The following is a 22,034-nucleotide window of genomic DNA, read 5'->3' as shown; positions in this document are numbered from 1 at the left end:
ACAGGGATGATGTTGGCTCTCTTGAAACAGGCAGGGACAGTGGCCTGCTGCAGGGACAGGTTGAAGATGTCCAAGAAGACCTCTGCCAGTTATCTGTGCATGCTCTGAGTTTTCAGCTTGGTACTCTGTCTGGTCCCATTGTTTTCCTTGGATTCACACAAAGGAAAACTGATCTGACCTCTGATGCAGTGTCTGTTGGGATAGATTTGTCAGGACTTGTCTAAATAGGTATTACCTGTCTGCCGAAATTCTGCCCAAAGCGAGCATATCAGGCATTGAGACGATCTGGGAGGGATATGTCATCATCTGCTATCTTGCACTGCTCTTTTTACAATCGGTGATGTAATTCAGTCCTTGCCATAGTCTGTCTGGATCTCCAGTTTGGATTAGTATTGGTCCTTGGCTGTCTTAATGTCTTTGTGAAGGTCAGACTTGGATTCTTTATATTTGAGTGTGTCTCTTGATCTGAAGGCCCCCATTCCTGAAGGTCTCCCCTATCCCAGGGAAAAGACCTTGTCTATTTATCCTATCCATGTCCCTCATGATTTTTGTAAACCTCCAGGAGGTCACCCCTCAGCCTCCGATGCTCCAGGGAAAATATTTAGCCTCTCCCTATAGCTCAAAATCTTCAACCCTGGCAATATCCATGTAAATTTTTTTCTGAACCAATTGAAGTTTCACAACATCCTTCCGATAGGAAGGAGACCAGAATTGCACGCAATATTTCAAAAGTGGCCGAACCAATGTCCTGTACAGCCGCAACATAAATCTTTCCTCTCTGACCTTAAAACTATGCCCTCTAGTTTTGTATACCCCTACCCTGGGGAAAAGACCTTGGCATTCATCTTATGTATTCGCCTCATGATTTTATAAACCTCTATAATGTTCAATCGTCTCCTCCAGTTGGGAACACAACAGCTAAACCTATGCATAGCAAGAACCGACAGTGATTGGTGAGGTAAATTGTCACAAAATCTACATTGAAATTTTGAATGAGGGATGAAAAATATTTAATATTAACCTTACTTAAATCTGTAATATTGGACAAAGCGTAATGCACAGCTTTCAATTGTAAGCATTTCCCACATGTCAGAATGCCCGAAGGTGCTTTGCTATCCATGAAGTATGTTTGAACTGTTTGGTTTTAATTACAGTAGACGCAATGGAGCAGCCATTTTGTACAGAGCAGTACCTCACATAAGTAATGAAATAAATGTTTTAGGTGTTGCCTGAGAGCTTGACAGGGGCTAGGACACCAAGGAGAATCCTGCTGCTTTCATTTGAAATATTTTCACAGTGGTTAACACTGCTGCCTCACAGTGCCAGGGACCTGGGTTCAGTTCCTGCCTCGGGCGATTGTCTGTATGGAGTTTGCACGTTCTCCCCGTGTCTGTGTGGGTTTCCTCCGGGTGCTCTGGTTTCCTTCCACAGTTCAAAGATGTGCAGGTTATATGAATTGGCCATGCTAAATTGCCCATAGTGTTAGATGCATCATTCAGGGGGAATGGGTCTGGGTGGGTTACTCTTCGGAGGGTCGGTGTGGGATTGTTGGGCCAAAGGACCAGTTTCCACACTGTAAGAAATGTAATTAATCCACCTGGGAAGGCAAATATGCTCTTGGTTTTAACGTCTTGTCTAAAAGCTGGCACCGTCAATAGTCCAGCACTCCCTCAGTTCTCCACTGGAATATCAACCTAGATTTTGAGGTCAGGTTCTAGAAGTGGGCTCAAAACCACAGAAGCGCAGGTACCACCACAACCTAACACTCTAATCTCCAAAGTTACTTCCACACCTACCCTCATTTCTGAGAAACCAGAATCATTCCACCCATTGAATTTACAGCACAGATTGCCGATACTCTTATGCTGAATATGTTTAAGGCTGAGATAGACAGATTTTTGGTCTTGAAGGGAGTTAAGTGATATGGGAAGTGGGCAGGAAAGTGGAGTTCAAATCTAAGATTTCCCATGATCATATTGAATGGCAGAGTGGCTTCAGTGGGCTGGCTGAATGGTCTACTAATGTTCCTGTTCCTTGACTACCCAGTCCCAATTGTTCTAACTTTCCAAAATGTCTATCATTCTACTCTGAAATTTGTATTTATTAAATAAAAAAAACCTAATTGTTCAAATCTTTGCTTTATTTATATTTCCTCATACTAAGCAACATCTATATAAATCTCCACAGTAAACCCCACCTCAGTAGCTCTCCTATAGCATGGAGCCCATATTGTACACAGTTTCAACTGAGGCCTTGTGAAGCTTTGATATAGTTTCATTACTGGTTTCATATTTTACCACACAATGGAATCTAGAATTCCTATAGTTTTTTACCTACAGCTTTATCGTTCTGAGGTTCTGCCTTTAATGTCTTATAAACCTTTCTATCTAAATACCTCTGTTCTCTATAGCACCATGCCTACTTCCATTCACAATGCCATTGCTCACTTCCTACTATTCTGAGAAACTGTCATTTTCTTTCTGCTAACTCTCCTCAGTGGCGCTGACCATAACAACAATCATCAGATTCACTAATATCCTTTAGGGAAGGAAATCTACCATTCTTATCTGGTCGGGTTGACATATGACTCCAGCTCACAGCAATATGGTTGACTCTTAACTTCCTTTGCAAATGGCCTAGTCATTCATTCATTTCAAGAGCAGTAACGGATGGGCAATAAAGATGGACCTTGCCAGTGACACCGACAAAGCATAAAATAATAAAGGACAATTCAATTTGCTATCTTTTCCTTAATTCTCTACATTTCCATTTTCTCTTGTTAACATCTCTTGTGCAGCACATACAATCTGTATACAGTTCATTAACTGCATTAGCTGCTACCTCCATAAAATAATTTGTGGAACAGGAATAGGCTATTTAGCCCCTCAAGCCTTCTTTGTCCTTTAGTTAAATTTTTCCTGATCTGTATCTCAAATCCAAATATTCACATTGTCTTCATATGCCTCAATACCCAACAAAACCTCAGTCATATAAATTTACATTGACCACACCTCCTCATTCCCATTGCGTTTTGGTGCAGAATTTTCAGATTTTCTCTACTCTTTGAGTAAGGAAATACTTCCTGATTTCAAATCCAAATGAACTGGCTGTAAATTTAACATCATGTAATTGTTTGGGACACTTTCAGCTTTTATGTAACCTCTTAAATTAATTTATTATTTACAAACCTTACATACTTTGAAACCATTTCTTATTCCTTTGGCTCATTCCTATCCCTGTTCCCCACCATGACTCACCTGACCACTGGACATCTCGTCCGTAGGCCCCTGGCCAGTCATGCTTGTTTAACACCTACTTAATATTGACTCCTCAGAAGGGAAAACCAATCAAAGTTGTAAATGACGCATACTTATCTGACTTGTGTTTTGCATCTCAAAATTGAGCTCTAGTATGATCAGTACATTCACTTCCAAAAATTATTGTTTTCTTTTAACTGTCTTTTCCCATTTGGGTCTGAATTCAGGTGAGAGTAGGGCCTGGCATGTTTAAATGAGACCTGGGAGTAAACTGACCCAGGCTATGTGATTGGCTCTTGTGTAGCTGAATACTTGTAGTTGTGAATGATAAAGTCAGAAGTTTTTAGATCCCCAAAAGGGGAAGTGGTATTTCTATTTCTCTCTCCGTGCAGTAAGAAATTCCGAAGGTCTGAAGAAAGACAGTTTATCCTGCTTCACAGTTGCCTGTAAGCTAAAGCTTTTAACTAGTAACTAAAAGACTCTAATTTATGAACCAGTCACTCTGTGCCTCCTGCAAGGAAATGGAATGTACCCGGAGAAGAATGACTGCAGTTTTGTAAGCCCTGGCAAGCCAAAAGGATCATGTCAGCAAACTATATTTACAGGGCCTTCCCAGTTTTGCCCTCCATCATAATACACTTTTTTTTTGTCTGTGTCTATTACATTTGTATAAGGTGAGTTGATAAGGGCTTTAGAGTTTATATAGAGTTACATATTGACAATTCACAGTTGTTTACTTGTAATAGAATCTATTTATTTGTACTAGATAGTAATTCTTGTTAAGTGCAAAACCTGGTCTCTATTTTTCGATTAGATTAGATTACTTACAGTGTGGAAACAGACCCTTCGGCCCAACAAGTCCACACCGACCCGCCGAAGCGCAACCCACCCATACCCCTACATATACCCCTTACCTAACACTACGGGCAATTTAGCACGGCCAGTTGACCTGACCCACACATCTTTGGACTGTGGGAGGAAACCGGAGCACCCGGAGGAAACCCACGCAGACACGGGGAGAATGTGCAAACTCCACACAGTCAGTCACCTGAGGCGGGAATTGAACCCAGGTCCCTGGCGCTGTGAGGCAGCAGTGCTAACCACTGTGCCACCGTACCGCCCTAAATTTTCTGTTAGCCTAGGTCTAGAAATTGGAATGGCTAAATAATAAAAGATAGAGTCTGGACAGGGGGTGTATTTTCAGGATGGTGACCTGTAATTAGTGGAGTGCTATTGGAATCAATGTTGATACTCCAACTATTTGACTATTTAGACCACTGGTAGAATACTGTGATCAATTTTGGTCCCTTGGCTAAAGAAAAATATGTTGCCATTGGAGGGAAACTAGAGAAGGTTACGAGGAGAGGTTGAATAGGTTGGGCCTGTACTCATTGGAATTTAGAAGAATAAGAAGCAACTTTATTGAAATACACAAAGTTCATTGGAGCTTGATGTGGAGAGGTTGTTTACCCTTTTGGGAGACTTTAGGACCAGAGGCCATAATTTCAGAATAAGAGGTTGCCCGTTTAAGACAGGTGAGGAAGAATTTTGTCTCTTGAGAGTAATGAATTTACTATAGGGCTATTGAAGGTAGATCATAAAATATATCAAAAATTGTGAGATTTTTAATCAGTAAAGAGATCAATATGTGAGGAAAAGGCAGAACAGTGGAGTCTGTGATTATTAGACCATCTCATTGAATGGTTGAAGGAGTAGAGTGCCCTACGTCTGCTTCTACAACACATAGTCTTATAAAAAGAAAACACATTGGGAATATTGCATGAAGACGGTGAACAGTGCTACTTCAGTGAGCTGTGACACTCTCTAGGGAGATGCTGATTTACTCAGGTAACGATTAAATCAGATTTACTTGGATCTCTGTAATTTGCTCCCTTGCCATTGTCAGGACCAGGATAAATATAAATTTTTCCTGTATCTGTCGTAATATTGCTGAACTGCACTCTCAGGTATTGATAACCTTCCCATCAGGGAACCCCAAATTGAACCCTTCGCACCACCACCATTTTTTCATGATCAGCAAATTGGCAATCCTTTCCAAGTCACTCTAACACAATTTTTTAAAATGTCAAAAACATAACAGCATGGCTGTAACTGAAACCATTCCATACTGCAGTCATTTCATTCTTTGGCTGGACTTTGAGACAGCTAAGCAGTAGTTTAACATCTGGTACTCATTAAAAATGGCCAGTAGTGAGATTAAAATTAGGCCCATTGAATCTGAACTCCTTGGCATTCCTTCAGTGCATTAATAATTTACAGAAACTGAACTGTACCAACGATTTAAATACTGTTGCTTCAAGAGCAGGTCAGTCATGGGGAATCCTACAGCAATTAACTCACCTTTGAATCCCCAAGGGCTTTCCACAATCTACAAGGCACAGGTCAGAAATGTGATGGAAATCAAAGCCTTATGTTCCGTGGGGGATAGAAGCACAGACTTCCCGCAGCTAATGAAAAACGTAGATAACACTCCAATGTAACTCTGATCTACAGCGAAGTACTGTGTCATCAGACTGTAAGAGGCATTTGGAAAATAAAAAGATTGGTCTGCAGTCAATCTCCTGATTATGTGGATCCACAGGTAGTGATTAATAGAAAGCAACGAGTCAGTGTACTCCCGACTTGCCTAGATAGGTGCAACTCCAGCAACACTCAAGAAACCTTGTACCATGCAGGACAAAGCAATCCTCTGAATTGTCACCCCATCCATTACCTTTGACATTCATTCGTTCCACCACTGATGCTCAGTAGCTACATCATACATCATTTACAAGATACGCTGTAGCAACTCACCAAAGCTCCTACAACTGCACCTTCCAAACCCACGAACGCTACTATCTAAAAGGAAAAAGGTAGCAGATACATGGGAACACCATCACCTACAGTTCAATCTCCTAGTCACTCATCATCCTGACTTGGAACTGTCCTTTCAGTGGAGCTGGGTCAAAATTTTGGATCTTCATCCCTAACACGGTGTCCGTATGCTGTAGGAACTGCAATGGTTCAAGAAGGCAACTCACCAGCACTTTTCCAAAGCATTTAGAGATGGATAATAAATCCAGGCCCAACCAGTGAGTGTTTATCCTGAAAATTTACAAGAAAGATTGCCATAATTCCTTGGTTGTTATTGTGTGCAGTATGGGTGAGATTAGATTAAAAATATAATTGTTTATATTCTGCTTGTGTAGTACTTGAACTGTAAAGGAGTTGCAGTCTGGCTGCTGTGTCACAGAATATTGGATATCAGTGAAAAAAGTCTAATTCTGTGGGAAATGTCAATAGTCTGAGAAGCTGTTATCTAATCATGTAGGAGTTTAATTCTTTTGCATTGCACTTTGAGAAGTAGCAATGCAAGTTGAGTAAGGATCAGAGCCATTGATTTTCAAAGTTAATATTTTATTGTTTGGTTGTCATGGTAATGTAACAGAAATAACAAATTTATTTTTGTAAGATGTCAACAGTGATACTGCAGTAATTGCTCAGCTGTTGCTACAATGAGGATTCTGGGATTTAGTTCAGACTTGGGCTCTGGTTAATAAGACCAACATGGACTGTGATAAAGGGCTCAGCTCTGGTTAAAGGGGTTGCCTCAAGTTCTGGTTGGAGGGCTCCGCTCTGGTTAAAGGGATCGCTTCAAACTGTGGTTAATGGTGCTGGATTGGAGTTTTAGTATAGCAGTCCCATAGATTAGTCAGGCAACAGACTAATTTGATCATACTCAAAATTGTACCTTACAATGTGCCAGACATCACCTTCACTATCCCTGAGTAAGTTATGTCCTAGGTGAGGAGGAAAGGGTCGATTTGACCTCATCCTCATCAATTTATCTATCCAGATGCATCTAAAAAATGATAGTATAAGTAAGACTGATCATTGCATAGTTCCTTTGGGGGTCAAAGTTCTATCTTTACAATGAGAATAATCTCCGTTGTGTTCTGTGGCACTGCCATTGTGCTAAATGGTATAGATTTTGCACAGATTTTGAAGCTCAAAACTCGAGATCCATGAGATGCAGTGGACCATCAGTAACAGCAGAAATTAATTCAATCATACAAATAAAACAAAGACCAGAAGATGCTGGAAATCTGAAACAGAATTCTGAAGAAAGGTCACTGAACTGGAAATGTTAACCCTACTTTCTCTCCACACATGCTTCCAGACCTGCTATGTTCCTCCAGCAATTTCTGTTTTTGCATTGAATTCAATAATCATCTGTAGCCCCGTGACCCAATGTATTCCCCACTCTACTATTACTATGGACCCAGGGGATTAATCCTGATTCAAATGGATGGTGAATGAGTTCAAAGAGTGCAGGATGACATGCCAGAAACTTCTTCAGATATACATAAAAATGCAGTTCAACTTGCGAAAGCTACTTCGCAGTCATGTACTAAAAAGCATACACAGCAAACAATAGACAGAACTAAATGATTCCACTACCAGTGGATCAGATCTAATCTCTGTAGTTCTGCCACATCCAACTGTGAATGATGCTGAACAGTTGAACAACTCACTGGAGGATGGGTCCACAAATATCCCCATCCTCAGTGATGGAGCTCACACGTGCAAAAGATAAATGTAAAGTTCTGGGTGTAGGTTTGCTTGTTGAGCTGAAAGATAACATCTTCAGTGAGCTTCCAGATGAAGCACTGGTGGTGTAGTCCACTTTCTATTTGTGTGTTTGGGTTTTCGTGGGTTGGTGATGTCATTTCCTGTCATGACATCATTTCGTCTGGTGATGCCATTTCCTGTCCTTTTTCTCAGGGATCCAAGTCAATATGTTTGTTAGTAGAGTTCCGGTTGGAATGTCATGCTTCTAGGAATTCTCGTATGTGTCTCTGATTGGCTTGTCCTAGGATGGATATGTTGTCCCAGTCAAAGTGGTGTCCTTCCTCATCCATATGTAAGGATACTAGTGAGAGTGGGTCATATCTCTTTTTGACTAGTTGATTTTCATGTATCCTGGTGGCTAGTTTTCAGTCTTTGTCCAATGTAGTGTTTGTTACAGTTCTTGCAAGATATTTTGTAAATGACACTAGTTTTGATTGTTGTCTGTATAAGGAGTTTCAAGTTCATTAGCTGCTGTTTTAGTGTGTTTGAGAGTTTGTGGGCTACCATGATGCCAAGGGGTCTGAGTAGTCTGGCAGTCATTTCCAAGATGTCTTTGGTATAGGAGAGAGTGGCTAGGGTTTCTGGACGTGTTTTGTCTGTTGTTTGGGTTTGTTGTTAAGAAATTGGTGGACTTAATTCATTTTGGACTGTTCTTTTTGAATACACTGTATAGGTTATTTTCCTCTGTTCTAAATCAAATACATCTTGGAAATGACTGCCAGACTACTCTGACCTCTTGGCATCATGGTAGCCCACAAACCTACCAACATACTAAAACAATGGCTAATGAACTTGAAAGACCCTATACAGACAACAATCAAAACTAATGTCATTTACAAAATATCTTGCAAGAACTGTAACAAATACAATATTGGACAAACAGGCAGAAAACTGGCCACCAGGATACATGAACATCAACTAGCCAAAGAAAAAACCCCACTCTCACTAGTATCCTTACATATGGGTGAGGAAGGACACCACTTTGACTGGGACAAGCCAAACAGAGACACACATGAGAATTCCTGGAAGCACGGCATGCCAATCGGAACTCCATCAACAAACACATTGACTTGGATCCCATTTACCACCCCCTGAGAAAAAGAACAGGAAATGACATCACCACAGGAAATGACATCACCAACCCATGGAAACCCAAACACATAAATAGAAAGTGGACTACACCACCAGTGCTTCATCCGGAGGCTCACTGAAGCTGTTACCTAGTATGGTGATGAAATGCCTGAAAACAAACCTTTCAGCTGAGCGAGCAAACCTACATCCAGAACCTCAACCTGATCTACAAATCTTCTCAAAGCTTGCTAATAAACGTAAAGTATTTGCAACCATCTTCAGCTAGAAGTGCCAAGTGGATACTCTGTCTTGACATCCTCTGTAAATCTCCAGGATCACCAATATTCAGCCATTTCAAATCAGCTCACATGATCTCAGGAAACAGCTGAAGGCACTGGTAACTGCAAAGCCTATGGGCTCTGACAACATTCCTTCAATAATACTAAAGATTAATGCTGCAAAACGTGCTGCACTTCCAGCCAACCTGATCCAGTACAGTTACAACAATGACATCCACCGTCAATGTGGAAAATTACCCAAATATGTCCTGTGTAAAAAAGCAGGACAAGTCCAATCTGGACAATTACCTGTTGCGAGTTGTTGTTGACAGTGCTAAGGAACAGCATTTGATAAACAATAACCTGCTCACTGTTCACCCAATTTGGGTTCCGCCAGGGCCACTCAGTTCCCCACTACAGCTATGGTCCAAATATGGACAAAACAACTGAATGCCAGAGGTAAGGTGAGAGACACTGCCCTTTACATTAAGGGCTCAGTTGACTGAGTGTGGCACCATGGAGCTCTAGGCAGATTGGAGTCAATGGGAATCAAATTAAAACCTCTGCACCATTTGAAGTCATACCTAGCACAGAGAAAAATTGGTTATGGCTATTAGAGGTCAATCATCTCAGCTTAAGGGCATCTCTGCAAGAATTCCTTATTATAATATCTAGGTCTAACCATTTTCAGCTGTTTCATCAATGACCTTCCTTCCTTCATTGAATCAGGTGTGGGGATAGTCATTGTACAATCATCAATGTTCAGCACTTTATGCCACTAAAGTAAGAGACAATGACCATCTTCAATGAGAGAATCTCCCCATTCGCCCTTTGACATCGATTGGCATTATGATTGCTGAATCCCCAAGTAACAACATCCTGTGGTTGCCGGAACCCAAACTGGACACGAGTAGGCCGGAGGCTCGGAATCTTACAGCAATTAACTCACCTCCTGACTCTGAAAAGTGTATCCACCATCTACAAGGCACAAGTCAGGATGGTGAGGAAATTTTGCACTTACCTGATAGGTGCCGCTCCAGCAACCATCCATGGCAAGGTCACCATTTGATTTGCATCCTATTCATCAACTGTAACATTTATGCTTTTACCTCCAAGTAGCAACACAGTGTGCTTTTTGCAAGATGCACTGCAGTAACTCACGAAGGCTTCTTCAACAGCTTCAGTCCAGCGATACATGTAAATTCACATTCTTGAGTTCAGTTCCCTCTGGGAAGCCGCCTCTTCTCTGTAGTCTTTTCCGATCTTCTACAATCCTCTGAGACTATTGTATTTTGGTGCTTTTGACTTTTTGTGCATTCCGGACTTGATGCTGTACTTGCCGTTGGTTGTCTTTCTGTCAACAATTGAAGTCCTTAGCTCTGGAACAACTCCCCATTTGCCCTAAAAAAAATTCTCCTCCTCTCATTCTTCTTTAAGACTCCTTAATCGTCCCACTTCCTTCATCAACCTTTTACTCAATTGTACTAATATCTTTGTATGTCGCTGAATTCAAGACGTGCCCAGTTAAGTGCCTGTGAACTATGTTAGGACAATTTATTTCCTTAAAGGCATGAGGTAAATGCATGTGTTCAGATTTTTTAATTTCAAAAATATATTTTATTCATAAATTAACTATAAGTAAGTTCAAAGGTCCAAAGCAGTTCTGTACAGACTCTGCAGAAAAAAGATGCAGTGGAATTTAATGTTCTTCAGAGTGCCAAGGAGTACATCAAAATCAAAATTGTATTCAGAATGTTTTAACCCTGTATGTGATGGTGCTAAGTCCTAATTGAGGGTAATGCATTGTTGACACTTTACTTTGCTACGATGTAAGTAGTGACCCTAAGACCACAACTCAGACTTAAAAATACATTGCATGCCTTTCATTTTGTGTTTACAAGGGTTGAAGTAAATTTAAATTTAGTTCATGCCATTGTTTGTTTTAGCATTCAAAGCAAGCTCTGTAAAGAAGGATCTTGATTTGCATAAAACCTTTCACAATCTCAGATGTCCTATTGTGCGTTATATTCAATCAAGTAATTGTAAAGTATAAACACAATGTGGGAACCACAGTGACAATATGATAACCAGATAAACTATTTTACTGATATTGATTGAAGCATGAAAGTTGACTGGCTCACTACTGAGCACTCGGCTGTCATAATTCATATAATGCCAGCAAAGCTTTGTTGCTGACCCGAATGGGCAAGTCAGGACTTTTGGTTTAACATCTCATCTGAGAGATAACACTTCTGAAAGTGCAGCATTCCCTTAATACCATTCACACTAGAGTGTACTCACCTAGGTTTCTGGAGTGGGGTTTGAACCCAGAGCCTTCTGTCTTTGAGGTGAGAGTTATGCCCAGTAAATCATGGCTGACACCTACTCTCCTTGCTCTTTTAATCACATTCTGTCAAACAGGCTTAAGAGTGGCAATTAATTGCAGACTCTTGCTCAAGGACGCTTGACATCAAGGTTAAAACTGGCACGAGTTCTTCTTCTCAAAACATTTTCAATTGCAATAGACAGGAAACTTTCACTGCAAGTGTTCAAACCAAATTTAAAACCAGCTTGATAAAGAAATAATATTCTCAGGCAAGTAAAATCTCAAAACTTTAACACGCAGCTCCATTTCCATATCCATTTCCGCGGGGTGGCATAGATATTATCACTGTTGCCTCATGCTGCCGGGGAACTAGGTTCGATTCCACCCTCAGGTGACTGTCTGTGTGGGGTTTGCACATTCTCCCCATGACTGCATGGATTTCCTCTGGGTTGTCCGGGTTCCTCTCACAGTCCAAAGATGTGCAGGTTGGGTAGATTGACCATGCTAAATTGCCCATAGTACCAGGAAATGCATGGTTACAGGGATAGGGTAAAGGGGTAGGTCTGGGTGGGATGCTCTTTGTAGTGTTGGTGCCTGCCTCAGGATGCAGTGGGCCCCATCCAGCTTGTACTTGACCCTCATAGAGACTAACATGCTGGATGAATGGACTGAAGTTCCGCCATCAAGAAATAACCCAATCCATGCTTCTCAAATTGAAAATTTATGAATCAACTTTTTTTAAAACTTGTCTCTCCGTTTTATGATGTTTCTGGCTCCTTAAGTTACGTTCTTCTTACAATGAACATCAGGATGATAATCAATAGTGCCATTCAGACATGGAACTCCTAGAAAGATGGGCATGAATTTGGGAGTGACATCTTGTTCAAAGACTCTGGAGAGTTATACCTGAGATTGGATTGGATTGATGGTTTGCAATCACAAATGGGTCAAGAGTTGGTTTGAGCAGAAGTGTGATGACTGTCAATTTAAGGGTGAGAAGGACAGCACTTAAAGAGAGAACTGTTTACAAAATTTGCTAAATGGGGAGCAAGAGGGAAAGCTAGATTAAACCTTTTTGATACTGAGAAGAGTTATGTCTAGGATGTTTTAAGGGGATAAGGTGACAGAGCAAGAGGTGGGCTTCATGTATCTCAGAGAGGCAAGGTGGAGAAAAATTGAAGAAAGGTACAAGTTCAGAACTCGAGTGAAGGGTAAGCTATTGGATGGGAGGGAACTAGCAGAGACAGCTCAAACTTAGAAACAAAGAATTTGATGAGCTCCAGGACATGTTGGAGATTAGGATAGAAGTGACAATGGAGTCAGGGGGTTGAGATGATAAGTTGAAATAAAGAGGGCTGGAGATTAAGCAGTTTTGGCAAAGGGGAGCAGGATCTGAGAGTTTTTATGTCCCCCAGCCAGATTTAGCAATTCTTACTGACTGCCATATCCATTCAAGTCAGCTATCCCTGTGATTTAATTTAAAAATCACACAACACCAGGTTATAGTCCAACAGGTTTATTTGAAAGTAAACACTTTGTTAGGTAGCTAGTGGGGCAGGATACATAAGACACAGAATTTATAGTAAAAGATCAAAATGTCATACAACTGATACGATTTATTGAACAAACCTAGATTGCTGTTAAGTCTTTAAGAACTTAGAATGGGAATGCAAGTTTCGATTGATTAATCCCAGAACTTCTTTCAAGTCACAGTCCCGAGATAACTGAACGTTCTATTAGTATAAAAAAAGGTGACATTTCAGCTCAGACAATGCAATAAAGGTGTGAGGTTAGAGTCTATCTGTTTGCCAACCTTGAGTCAGAGTGGTTCTGTTTCGGTTCTGAGGACTGTGGCTTGAAAGAAGTTCTGAGACTTACATATTAATCAATTGAAACCTGCATCTCATTCAAGTGATTAAAGAATTAATAGCAACATATGTTTGTTCAATATATGGCATCAGTTGTATTTTCTTGTATTCGTCCCTTCAATCTTTTACTATAAAGTCTGTGTCCTAAGATCCTGCCCCATTAGTTACCGGGTGAATGAGCAACAGGCCAAAAGCGTGTACTTCCAAATAGACCTGTTGGACTATAACCTGGTGTTGTGTGACTTTTAACTTTGTCCACCCCAGTCCAACACTAGCACCTCCACATCCTGTGACTTACGATCGTAGAGGTGAAGGGTGAGCTGGGAAGGCAGGTGAAAGAGATTAAAGATTTCAGTGGGAACCAGGATATCAAAAGTGCAGTAAAACTGCAGTTTTAAATGACCTAGAGAGGTATTTTGGTGCCAAGGGCTTAGGGAGGAAAGCAGAGCAGATATTAAAAAGAGAACATGCTGGAGAAACTCAGGAGGTCTGTATTTCTGAAGAATGATTTTAACTCTGATTTCTGTCAACAGAGGTTACCAAACGTGCTGAGTTTCTTCAGCATTTTCTTTTTTTCACAGATTTCCAGCATCCACAGTATTTTTCTTTTTATGTAGGGAGGGAAGATATCTTGGTGAAAACATTTTCATGTTGCTTGGATTTGTAGTAGGGAATGTGAATTTTTAGTGAGTGCTGTGAGGTATGGAACAAAGTGAGGGGCTCAAAGGATGAGAAAGTGCAAGTGAAGGAAGGGGACCAACCAAGATGTGTTGTAGTGGTAATAGTCACATTGCCTCTGCAATGGTCTTCAAAGGACGAGTGATGGAAAATATAGGTGAAAGGATTTTCATTTGGGGAGAAGGTGTTGTCACCCATCAGCCAGGTTACTGTTCCATAAGGTTGCTGCAGTCATCCACCATAAATTCCAGAATGGCAGTGTTCTTATTCCCAAATGGATGGACATTCTAGAGGGAGAAGTGGAGAGGGACAGTGAGAGCTAATCTACTTGAAGAAGGACATTGGAACATCAGTCTCAGTAGTTGTACTGGGTAGGAATGTAGGTGAGGGAGTAAGGTGGGACAATAAAGTTGCTGTCTATAATGAGTCTGGGGTAAAGACCTTGATAGGACTCTTGGGAATGTACAGAAGCCCAATCTAAGAGGGAGTTGAACCTGAGTCAGGAGCAGAAATGTGCAGGAATATTCATTCATGAGATATTGGTGTTGCTATTTCAAAGCCAAAATTGATTGTCATCTCTAATTGCCCTGGAGACAGACGTGATGAACTGACTCTTGAACCACTGCAGCATTTGGAGTGCAGGACACCCTCAATGCTGCGAGACAGAGTTCCAGGATTTTGGTCCAGTGTCTATTAGGAACTGAGGGATGTCCAAGTCAGGATGGCAAGTGGCTTGGTGGATGATATTCTCATCTGCTGCTCTTTTGCTTCCAACTGGGAGAGACTGCATGTTTGAAAAGGAAGATTACCGAAGAGGGGAGAAATGAAAGGAGGCAAGTTGATAAAATGAGACATTTCAAAGGATAAAGCAAGAATAAGTATAAAATAGAGGTAAAAAAAGAAATGGAACAGTCCTAGCCTATTCAGCCTCTCCCTATAGCACAAATCTTCCAACCCTGGCAACATCCTTGTACATCTTTTCTGAACCCTTTCAAGTTTCTCAATATCCTTCCAATAGGAAGGAAACCAGAATCAGAGGTAATATAAGTTTGCAGGTGACATCAAAATTGGATGTGTACTGGACAGCGAAGAAGGTTACCTCAAGTTACAACGGGATCTTGATCAGATGGGCCAATGGGCTGAGGAGTGGCAGACGAAGTCTAATTTAGATAAATGCGAGGTCTTGCATTTTGGGAAAGCAAATCTTGGCAGGACTTATATACCTAATGGTAAGGTCCTGGGGAGTGTTGCTGAACAAAGAGAACTTGGAGTACAGGTTGATAGCTCCTTGAAAGTAGAGTCACAGTAGATAGGATAGTGAACAAGGTATATTGTCCTTTATTGGTCAGAGAATTGAGTATACTAGTTGGGAGGTTATGTTGTGGCTGTGCAGGATGTTGGTTAGGCCCGTTTGTCACTGATGCTGTTTGGCACACAAGTAGTCCTGTGTTATAGCTTCACTGCCTTGATATCTCATAGAAGCATAAAAATATAGAGATTAGGTGTGGGAGTAGGTCATTCAGCCTTTTGAGTCTGCCTAACCATTTAATATGATCGTGCAATCTCAGTATCCCACTCCCGCTTTCTCTCCGTACCCCTCGATCCCTTTAGCCGCAAGGACCACATCCAGCTCCCTCTTGAATATATCTAATATATTTAATGAACTGGCCACAACAGCATCCTGTGGAAGAGAATTCCACAGGTTCACAGCGCTCTGAGTGAAGGAATTCTTCCTCATCTCAGCTCTGAATGGTTTACCCCTTATTCTTTGACTGTGATCCTAGTTCTGGTCTTCCCCAACATTGGGAACATTCTTTCCGCATCTTGTCCATCCAGTCCCATCAAGATTTTACGTTTCTATGAGACCCCCTCTCATTTGTCTGAATTCCAGGGAGTGCAAGCCCAGTCAATTCAGTATTTCCTCTTATGTCAGTTGTGCCATCCTGGAAATCAGTCTGGTGAACCTTTGTTGGACTCCCTCAATAGCAAGAAAGTTCTTCCTCAAACTAGAAGACCAAAACTGCACATAATACTCCAGGAGTGGCCCTGTATAACCACAGCAAGTCATTCTTATTCCAAAACTCGATTTCCTCCTTCTATGAAGGCCAGCATATCATTAGCTTGCCTCACCTCCTGCACCTGCATGCCAACCTTCAGCGACTCTTTCACCATGACACCCAGATCTCGTTGTACCTTACCTTTTCTCAACTGCCACCAGTCAGACAATCTGCTTTCCTGTTTTTGTGACCAAAATTATTAACCTCCCATTTATCCACATTGGCTTGCATTTACCAAGTCTGTCCAAGTCACCCTGTAGCCTCCTAGCATCCTCCTCACAGCACACACTGTCACCCAGCTTAATGTCATCTGCAGATTTGGAGATATGGCATCCAATTACTTTGTCCAAATCGTTAATGTATATTGTGAACTGCTGAGGTCCCAGCACTGAACCCTGCAGCACCCCCCACATCACTGCCTGCCCCTCTTTGCTTCCTGTTGCCAACCAATTCATTTTTGGGTATGACTGTTGCTGTTCTTGTCATGCCCTCCTGCATTCTTCATTGAACCAGGGTTGATTCCTTGGCTCGAAGGTAATGGTAGAGAAGGGTAGTTATGCCAGGCCATGAAGTTGCAATTGTTTTGGAATATGATTCTGTTGCTGCTGATGACCGAAAGCATCTCATATATGCCCAGTCTTGAATTGCTAGATCTATTCAAAGTTTGCCCCCAATGGCACAGTGATGGTGCCACACAGTAGGATGGATGGAGGATATCCTCAATTTGGAGATGGGACATTGTCTCCACTAGGATTGTGCAGCAATTATTTGCATTACTGTGGGAAATAGTGGCTAAATGGAGCTAATGGAATTGCTCTTTTAGGGATGTGGTGTTAGCGTGTTGGGCTAAATGGCCTCTTTCTGTCCTGAAAGTTGCTTTGTTCCAAACTAAAATAGCATTCAGTAAAACAACAATTTGTATAACACCTTTCACAGAGAAAAATGTCCATACCTCAGCATAATCACACGATAGATCAGCCAGGACTGAAATCTTCTTTTGATGGAATTCGGTAGGAGCAAGACCAGAAATTCTGCTTCTTTAGCTCCCAACATGTGAAAGGTGTTGATTGGTTCTGCATTCAAGTCTCATTTCATGAAACATGAGAACAAAATCCAGGCTTGCCTTTCAGTGCAATGCTGGGAAACTGCTGCTCAGCCAGAGAGACCTATCTTGTGATGGAACCTTTTAACCAAAACTTCCTTTGCCCTCTTGGGTGTAAAGAACTTGGCTGAGCTCCTATAAAGAAGGTCCAAGGGATCAAGCTTTCCCATGTGTCCTGGCCAAACCCTAGTCTTTAACTAATGTCACTAGTAAGGAACAAGAACAGAAATTGTTGGAGAAACTCAGCAGATCTGTCAGCATCTGTAAGGAGGAAGCAGAGTTAACTCACTGGACTCGAAACATTAACTGTGCTGTCTTTCCACAGATGCTTCCAGATGCTGAGTTTTGCCAGCCGGTTCTTTTTCTGTTTCAGATTCGAGCATTTGCAGATCTTTCTTTTATTCATGAAGAAGAAAAGCAGATTATCTGGTTTTATTGTTTGTGGGATCATGCTGTCCACTGAAATGCTTGCATGTTACCTTCAAAAGGACAATCTTCACAGGCTGTTTCGTTTTTCCAGTAGGCTGTATTCTGGCAGAAACTCCTAGGAACAGAATGCAGAAAGAAATTTAGATTAAGTCTGTAAATATCACAAACCATGCTGGCTAGGAAAGGGTGTTAGTATAATGGAAATTTGCAACTGAAAGATTTCAGTTAACAGAAATATGCAGATTCGTACAGAGGTAATGTGATTTCTATCTCTGCAGAAGCTCTTCTGCCAAGTGGATTTGATTGTTTTCACTGACGTATTAACTGGAGAATGAAGTGCCATAGCCGAGAGGCTCCAACCACTGCCATTGTCACTAACATCACAGGTAAAGGACGCTGCTCCATTCAGGCACTGCCATTGTGTTGGCTGTTTATTATTTGGCTTTGTTTGTGTCAGGCATCTGGCCCACACATCACAGGAGCTGCAGCAGTTGAGAAGAGAGAACTGACTCCCTCCTACAGGTAATCAATAATTAACACTATGCTGAATAAAAGCTGCTCTGGCTACATAGAGGTTTGAACAATTGCTTCAAATTGAGCCTGTTGTGTTATTAGTATGATACTGGGGAAGTAATTTTTTTTTAATCTGCACATGTGTGTTTTTGCCTCTCTCAGCTCTTGCTGCTGAAACCCTTATCCATGCCTTGTTACTTGACAATTCCAGTACATCCCAGTTGCTCTCTTACATTCTACCTCCATAAACATGGGATAATCTAAAACTCAGTTGCCTGTATCTTAACTTGCAGTAAGTCCCATTCCCTTTATTTTTGCTGATCTATGCTGATGTATGGTTAAGCAGAGTCTTCAATATAACAAATAATTAAGACTAAAAGTTTGAATGAGGTAATGGCTATTAATGGATGATTTAATGTCTAGATATATAAAGGGTGAGCAGCTTGGAATGGGTGTTAGGAGAGCTGCTGACCTGATGTAGAAGCATTGAAAATTGTAAGAGAAGTCACCCTTTAGGCCTACTAAACCTCCTCCACCATTCACTATAATCATGGCTGATCATCTTTTTTTGTCACCATGCTCCTGTTTTTTCTTTATACCCCTTGATGCCTTTAATTTCTAGAAATCTATCTATTTCTTTCTTCAGTGTATTTGGAGGCTTGGCTGCCACAGGCCATTAGATGTAGGGACAGAAGTGGGCCAGTCAGCCCATCAAGTTTGCACCACCATTCAATGTGATCATGCCTGATCTGACCATCCTCAACTGCACTTTCCTGCCTTTACCCCAGAACCTTTGATTTCCTTACTGATTCAAAATTTGTCAATCTTAGCTTTGAATGTGCCTGATGACCCAGCCTCGACAGTCCTCTGTGATAAGGAATTCCACAGATGAACTACCTTCAGAGAGAAGAAATGATCACAGTCTTAAATGGCCTAATTGTAAACTAAGACTATGACCTTTTTTCTAGACTCCACCCTTCCAGACAGGGAAACATCATCCCTATGTCCAGTTTCTCTAGCCTTGTCAGAATTTTATACATTTTAATGAAATCATCTCTCATTCCTTTAAGTTTCAGTGAATACAGGCCTAGTCAATCCAATCTCTCCTCATATGATAATTCTGACATCAAAGGAATCAGTATGGTGAATCTCCACTGCATCTCCCCCTATGGCAAGTATATCCTTTCCTTAGATAAGGAGATCAGCACTGCACACAATACTCCAAAGTGTGGTCTCATTAAGGCCCTGTACACCTTTACTGCTCCTATGCTGTAAGCCTCATGCAATAATGAGGTTTGCACATGCCATTTTCCTTTCTAACTGCTTGCTGCATTTGCATGTTTGTTTTCAGTAACGTGTTTAAGGACGACAAGGTGTCTTTGTACATCAACCTTTCCCAATCTACGCCCATTCTGCTTTTCCGACCAAAGTGGATAACTTCAAACTTATCTATTTTATACCCCATCTGCCATGTAGTTTCCCACTCACCCAGCCTTCGTAAATCACTTTGAAGCCTCTACATCCTCCTTACCACTTTCAATTCTAGCTAATTTTGTCATCTCAACAAACTTGGTAATATTACATTGATACAGTCATGCAAATCATTAACATGGGGCTCAATATACAATGAGTACACTCTCTACACAAAGGAAGTCTGTGCTCCTTTCTTTAAACATTCTGGTTAAAATCCAATTCTGCCCAAGGTATGTAATTTTCTTCCTTAACCTTTGCCTCTTTCCCCCATTAGGGCAGTCCTTAAAACCAATGTGTTTGACCAACTCGTTAATCATCTGACCTCAATTTTCTTGGAGTCATAGAAAGCTTAGAGAAAATTCTAGGGTAGAAGTGACCTGTATAAGAAGGATGGATTACTCATGAATTGGAAGGGAACTAATATACTGGCAGGGAAATTTGCTAGAGTTACTCAGGAGGGTTTAAACAAATAAGGTGATGGCATGGGACCCAGGGAGATAGTGAGGAAAGAGATCAGTCTGAGACCAGTACATTTGGGAAAAAGAGCAAGTCAAACAGTGAGGGCAGGCAGGAACAAAGCAGAGAATGAAGTAGGGCTGGTAAATTGAACTGCATTTATTTAAATGCAAGAGGCCCAATAGGGAAGGCAGATGAACTCAGGGCATGGTGAGGAACATGGGATTGGGATACCATAGCAATTACAGAGATATGACTCAGGGATGGACTAGTCTGGCAGCTTAATGGTCCAGGATACAAATGCTATAGAAAAAGGGGCAAGAGGGAAGGGGGTGATGTTTTGGATGAGGGATCACATTACGGCTGTACTCAGGATATTCCTGGGAATATGTCCAGGGAAGTTATTTGCGTGGAACTGAGAAATAAGAAAGGGCTGATCATTGTAGACCCTCTAATAGTCAGCAGGAAATTGAGAACCAAGTTTGTAAGGAGACTACAGTTATCTGTAAGAATAATAAGGTTGTTATGGTAGGGGATTTTAACTTTCCAAACATAGACTGGGACTGCCATAGTGTTAAAAGCTTGGATGGAGAGGAATTTGACAAGTGTGTATAAGAAAAATTTCTAATTCAGTACGTGGATGTACCTACGAGAGAAGGTGCAAAACTTGACCTACTGTTGGGGAAATAAGGCAGGGCAGTTGACTGAGGTGTCAGTGGGGGAGCACTTTGGGGCCAGCGACCATAATTCTATTAGTTTTAAAATAGTGATGGACCAGGATAGACCAGATCTAAAAGTTAAAGTTCTAAATTGATGCAAGGCCAATTTTGACAGTAATAGGCAAGAACTTTCAGAAGTTGATTGGGGGGGTGGGGAGGGGGGGAGCGGTGGGGCGGATGTTCACAGGTAAAGAACAAAGAACAATAAACAAAGAAAATTACAACACAGGAACAGGTCCTTCGGTTCTTTTGCGCTGATCCAGATCCTCTATCTAAACTGCCATCTATTTTCTAAGGGTCTGTATCCCTCTGCTCCCTACCCATTCATGTATATGTCTAGATCTATGTAAATGACACTGTGGTGCCTGCCTCTACCACCTTCCCTGGCAACATGTTCCAGGGACCCACCATCCTCTGCATAAAGAACTTTCCTCACATATCTCCCTTAAACTTTTCCCCTCTCACCCTGAACTCATGACCCCTAGAAATTGAGTCCTCCACTCTGGGGTAAAAGCTCTTTGCCATACCTCTCATGATTTTGTCGACCTCACTCAGGTCTCCCCTCAACCTTAGTCTTTCTAATGAAAATAATCCTAACCTACTCAACCTGTCTTCATAGCTAGCAGCGTCCATACCAGGCAACATCCTGGTGAACTTCCACTGCACCCTCTCCAAGCATCCACATCCATTTGGTAATGTGGCAATCTGAACTGTACGCAGTATTCCAGATGTGGCCAAACCAAAATCCTAGACAACTGTAACATGACCTGCAATTCTTGTACTCAACACCCCATCTGATGAAGCAAAGCATGCCGTATGCCTTTTTGACCACTCTATCAACCTGTGTTGCCACCTTCAGGATACAATGGACTTGAACGCCCAGATCTCACTGTACATTAATTTTCCCCAGGGCTTTTCCATTTACTGTATAGTTTGTTCTTGAATTGGATCTCCCAAAATGCATCACCTTACATTTGCCCGGATTGAACTCCATCTGCCATTTCTCTGCCCAACTGTCCAATCTATCTATATTCTGCTGTGTGTTCTGGCAGTCTCCGTTCACTGTCTGCTCCTCCACCAATCTTAGTGACATCTGCAAACTTGCTGATCAGATCACCCATACCTTCCTCCAGATCATTTATGGATATCACAAACAATAGTGGTTCCAGCATGAA

At 41.4% G+C, this 22,034-nt stretch overlaps 1 protein-coding gene across 3 annotated transcripts in view; it reads left to right on the top strand.

Annotated features, from left to right (window-relative positions):
• camkk1a (calcium/calmodulin-dependent protein kinase kinase 1, alpha a) overlaps window positions 1–22,034 on the top strand; it is a 250,736-nt gene that overhangs the window by 66,192 nt on the left and 162,510 nt on the right. Inside the window, exon 2 of one of the 3 annotated variants that reach the window (XM_060848477.1) lies at window positions 17,977–18,084. The exons of 1 other annotated variant lie outside the window; for it this stretch is intronic. The gene's annotated coding sequence lies outside the window, so the exon portion shown is untranslated. Of the gene's footprint in view, window positions 1–17,976; window positions 18,221–22,034 lie in introns of all 3 variants that reach the window. One more of the 3 variants, XM_060848475.1, reaches the window with a different exon arrangement.

Source organism: Hemiscyllium ocellatum, chromosome 31 (genome assembly GCF_020745735.1).
Source record: "Hemiscyllium ocellatum isolate sHemOce1 chromosome 31, sHemOce1.pat.X.cur, whole genome shotgun sequence".
NCBI classification, from domain to species: domain Eukaryota; kingdom Metazoa; phylum Chordata; class Chondrichthyes; order Orectolobiformes; family Hemiscylliidae; genus Hemiscyllium; species Hemiscyllium ocellatum.
This window is presented reverse-complemented; position numbering and strand designations above follow the sequence as displayed.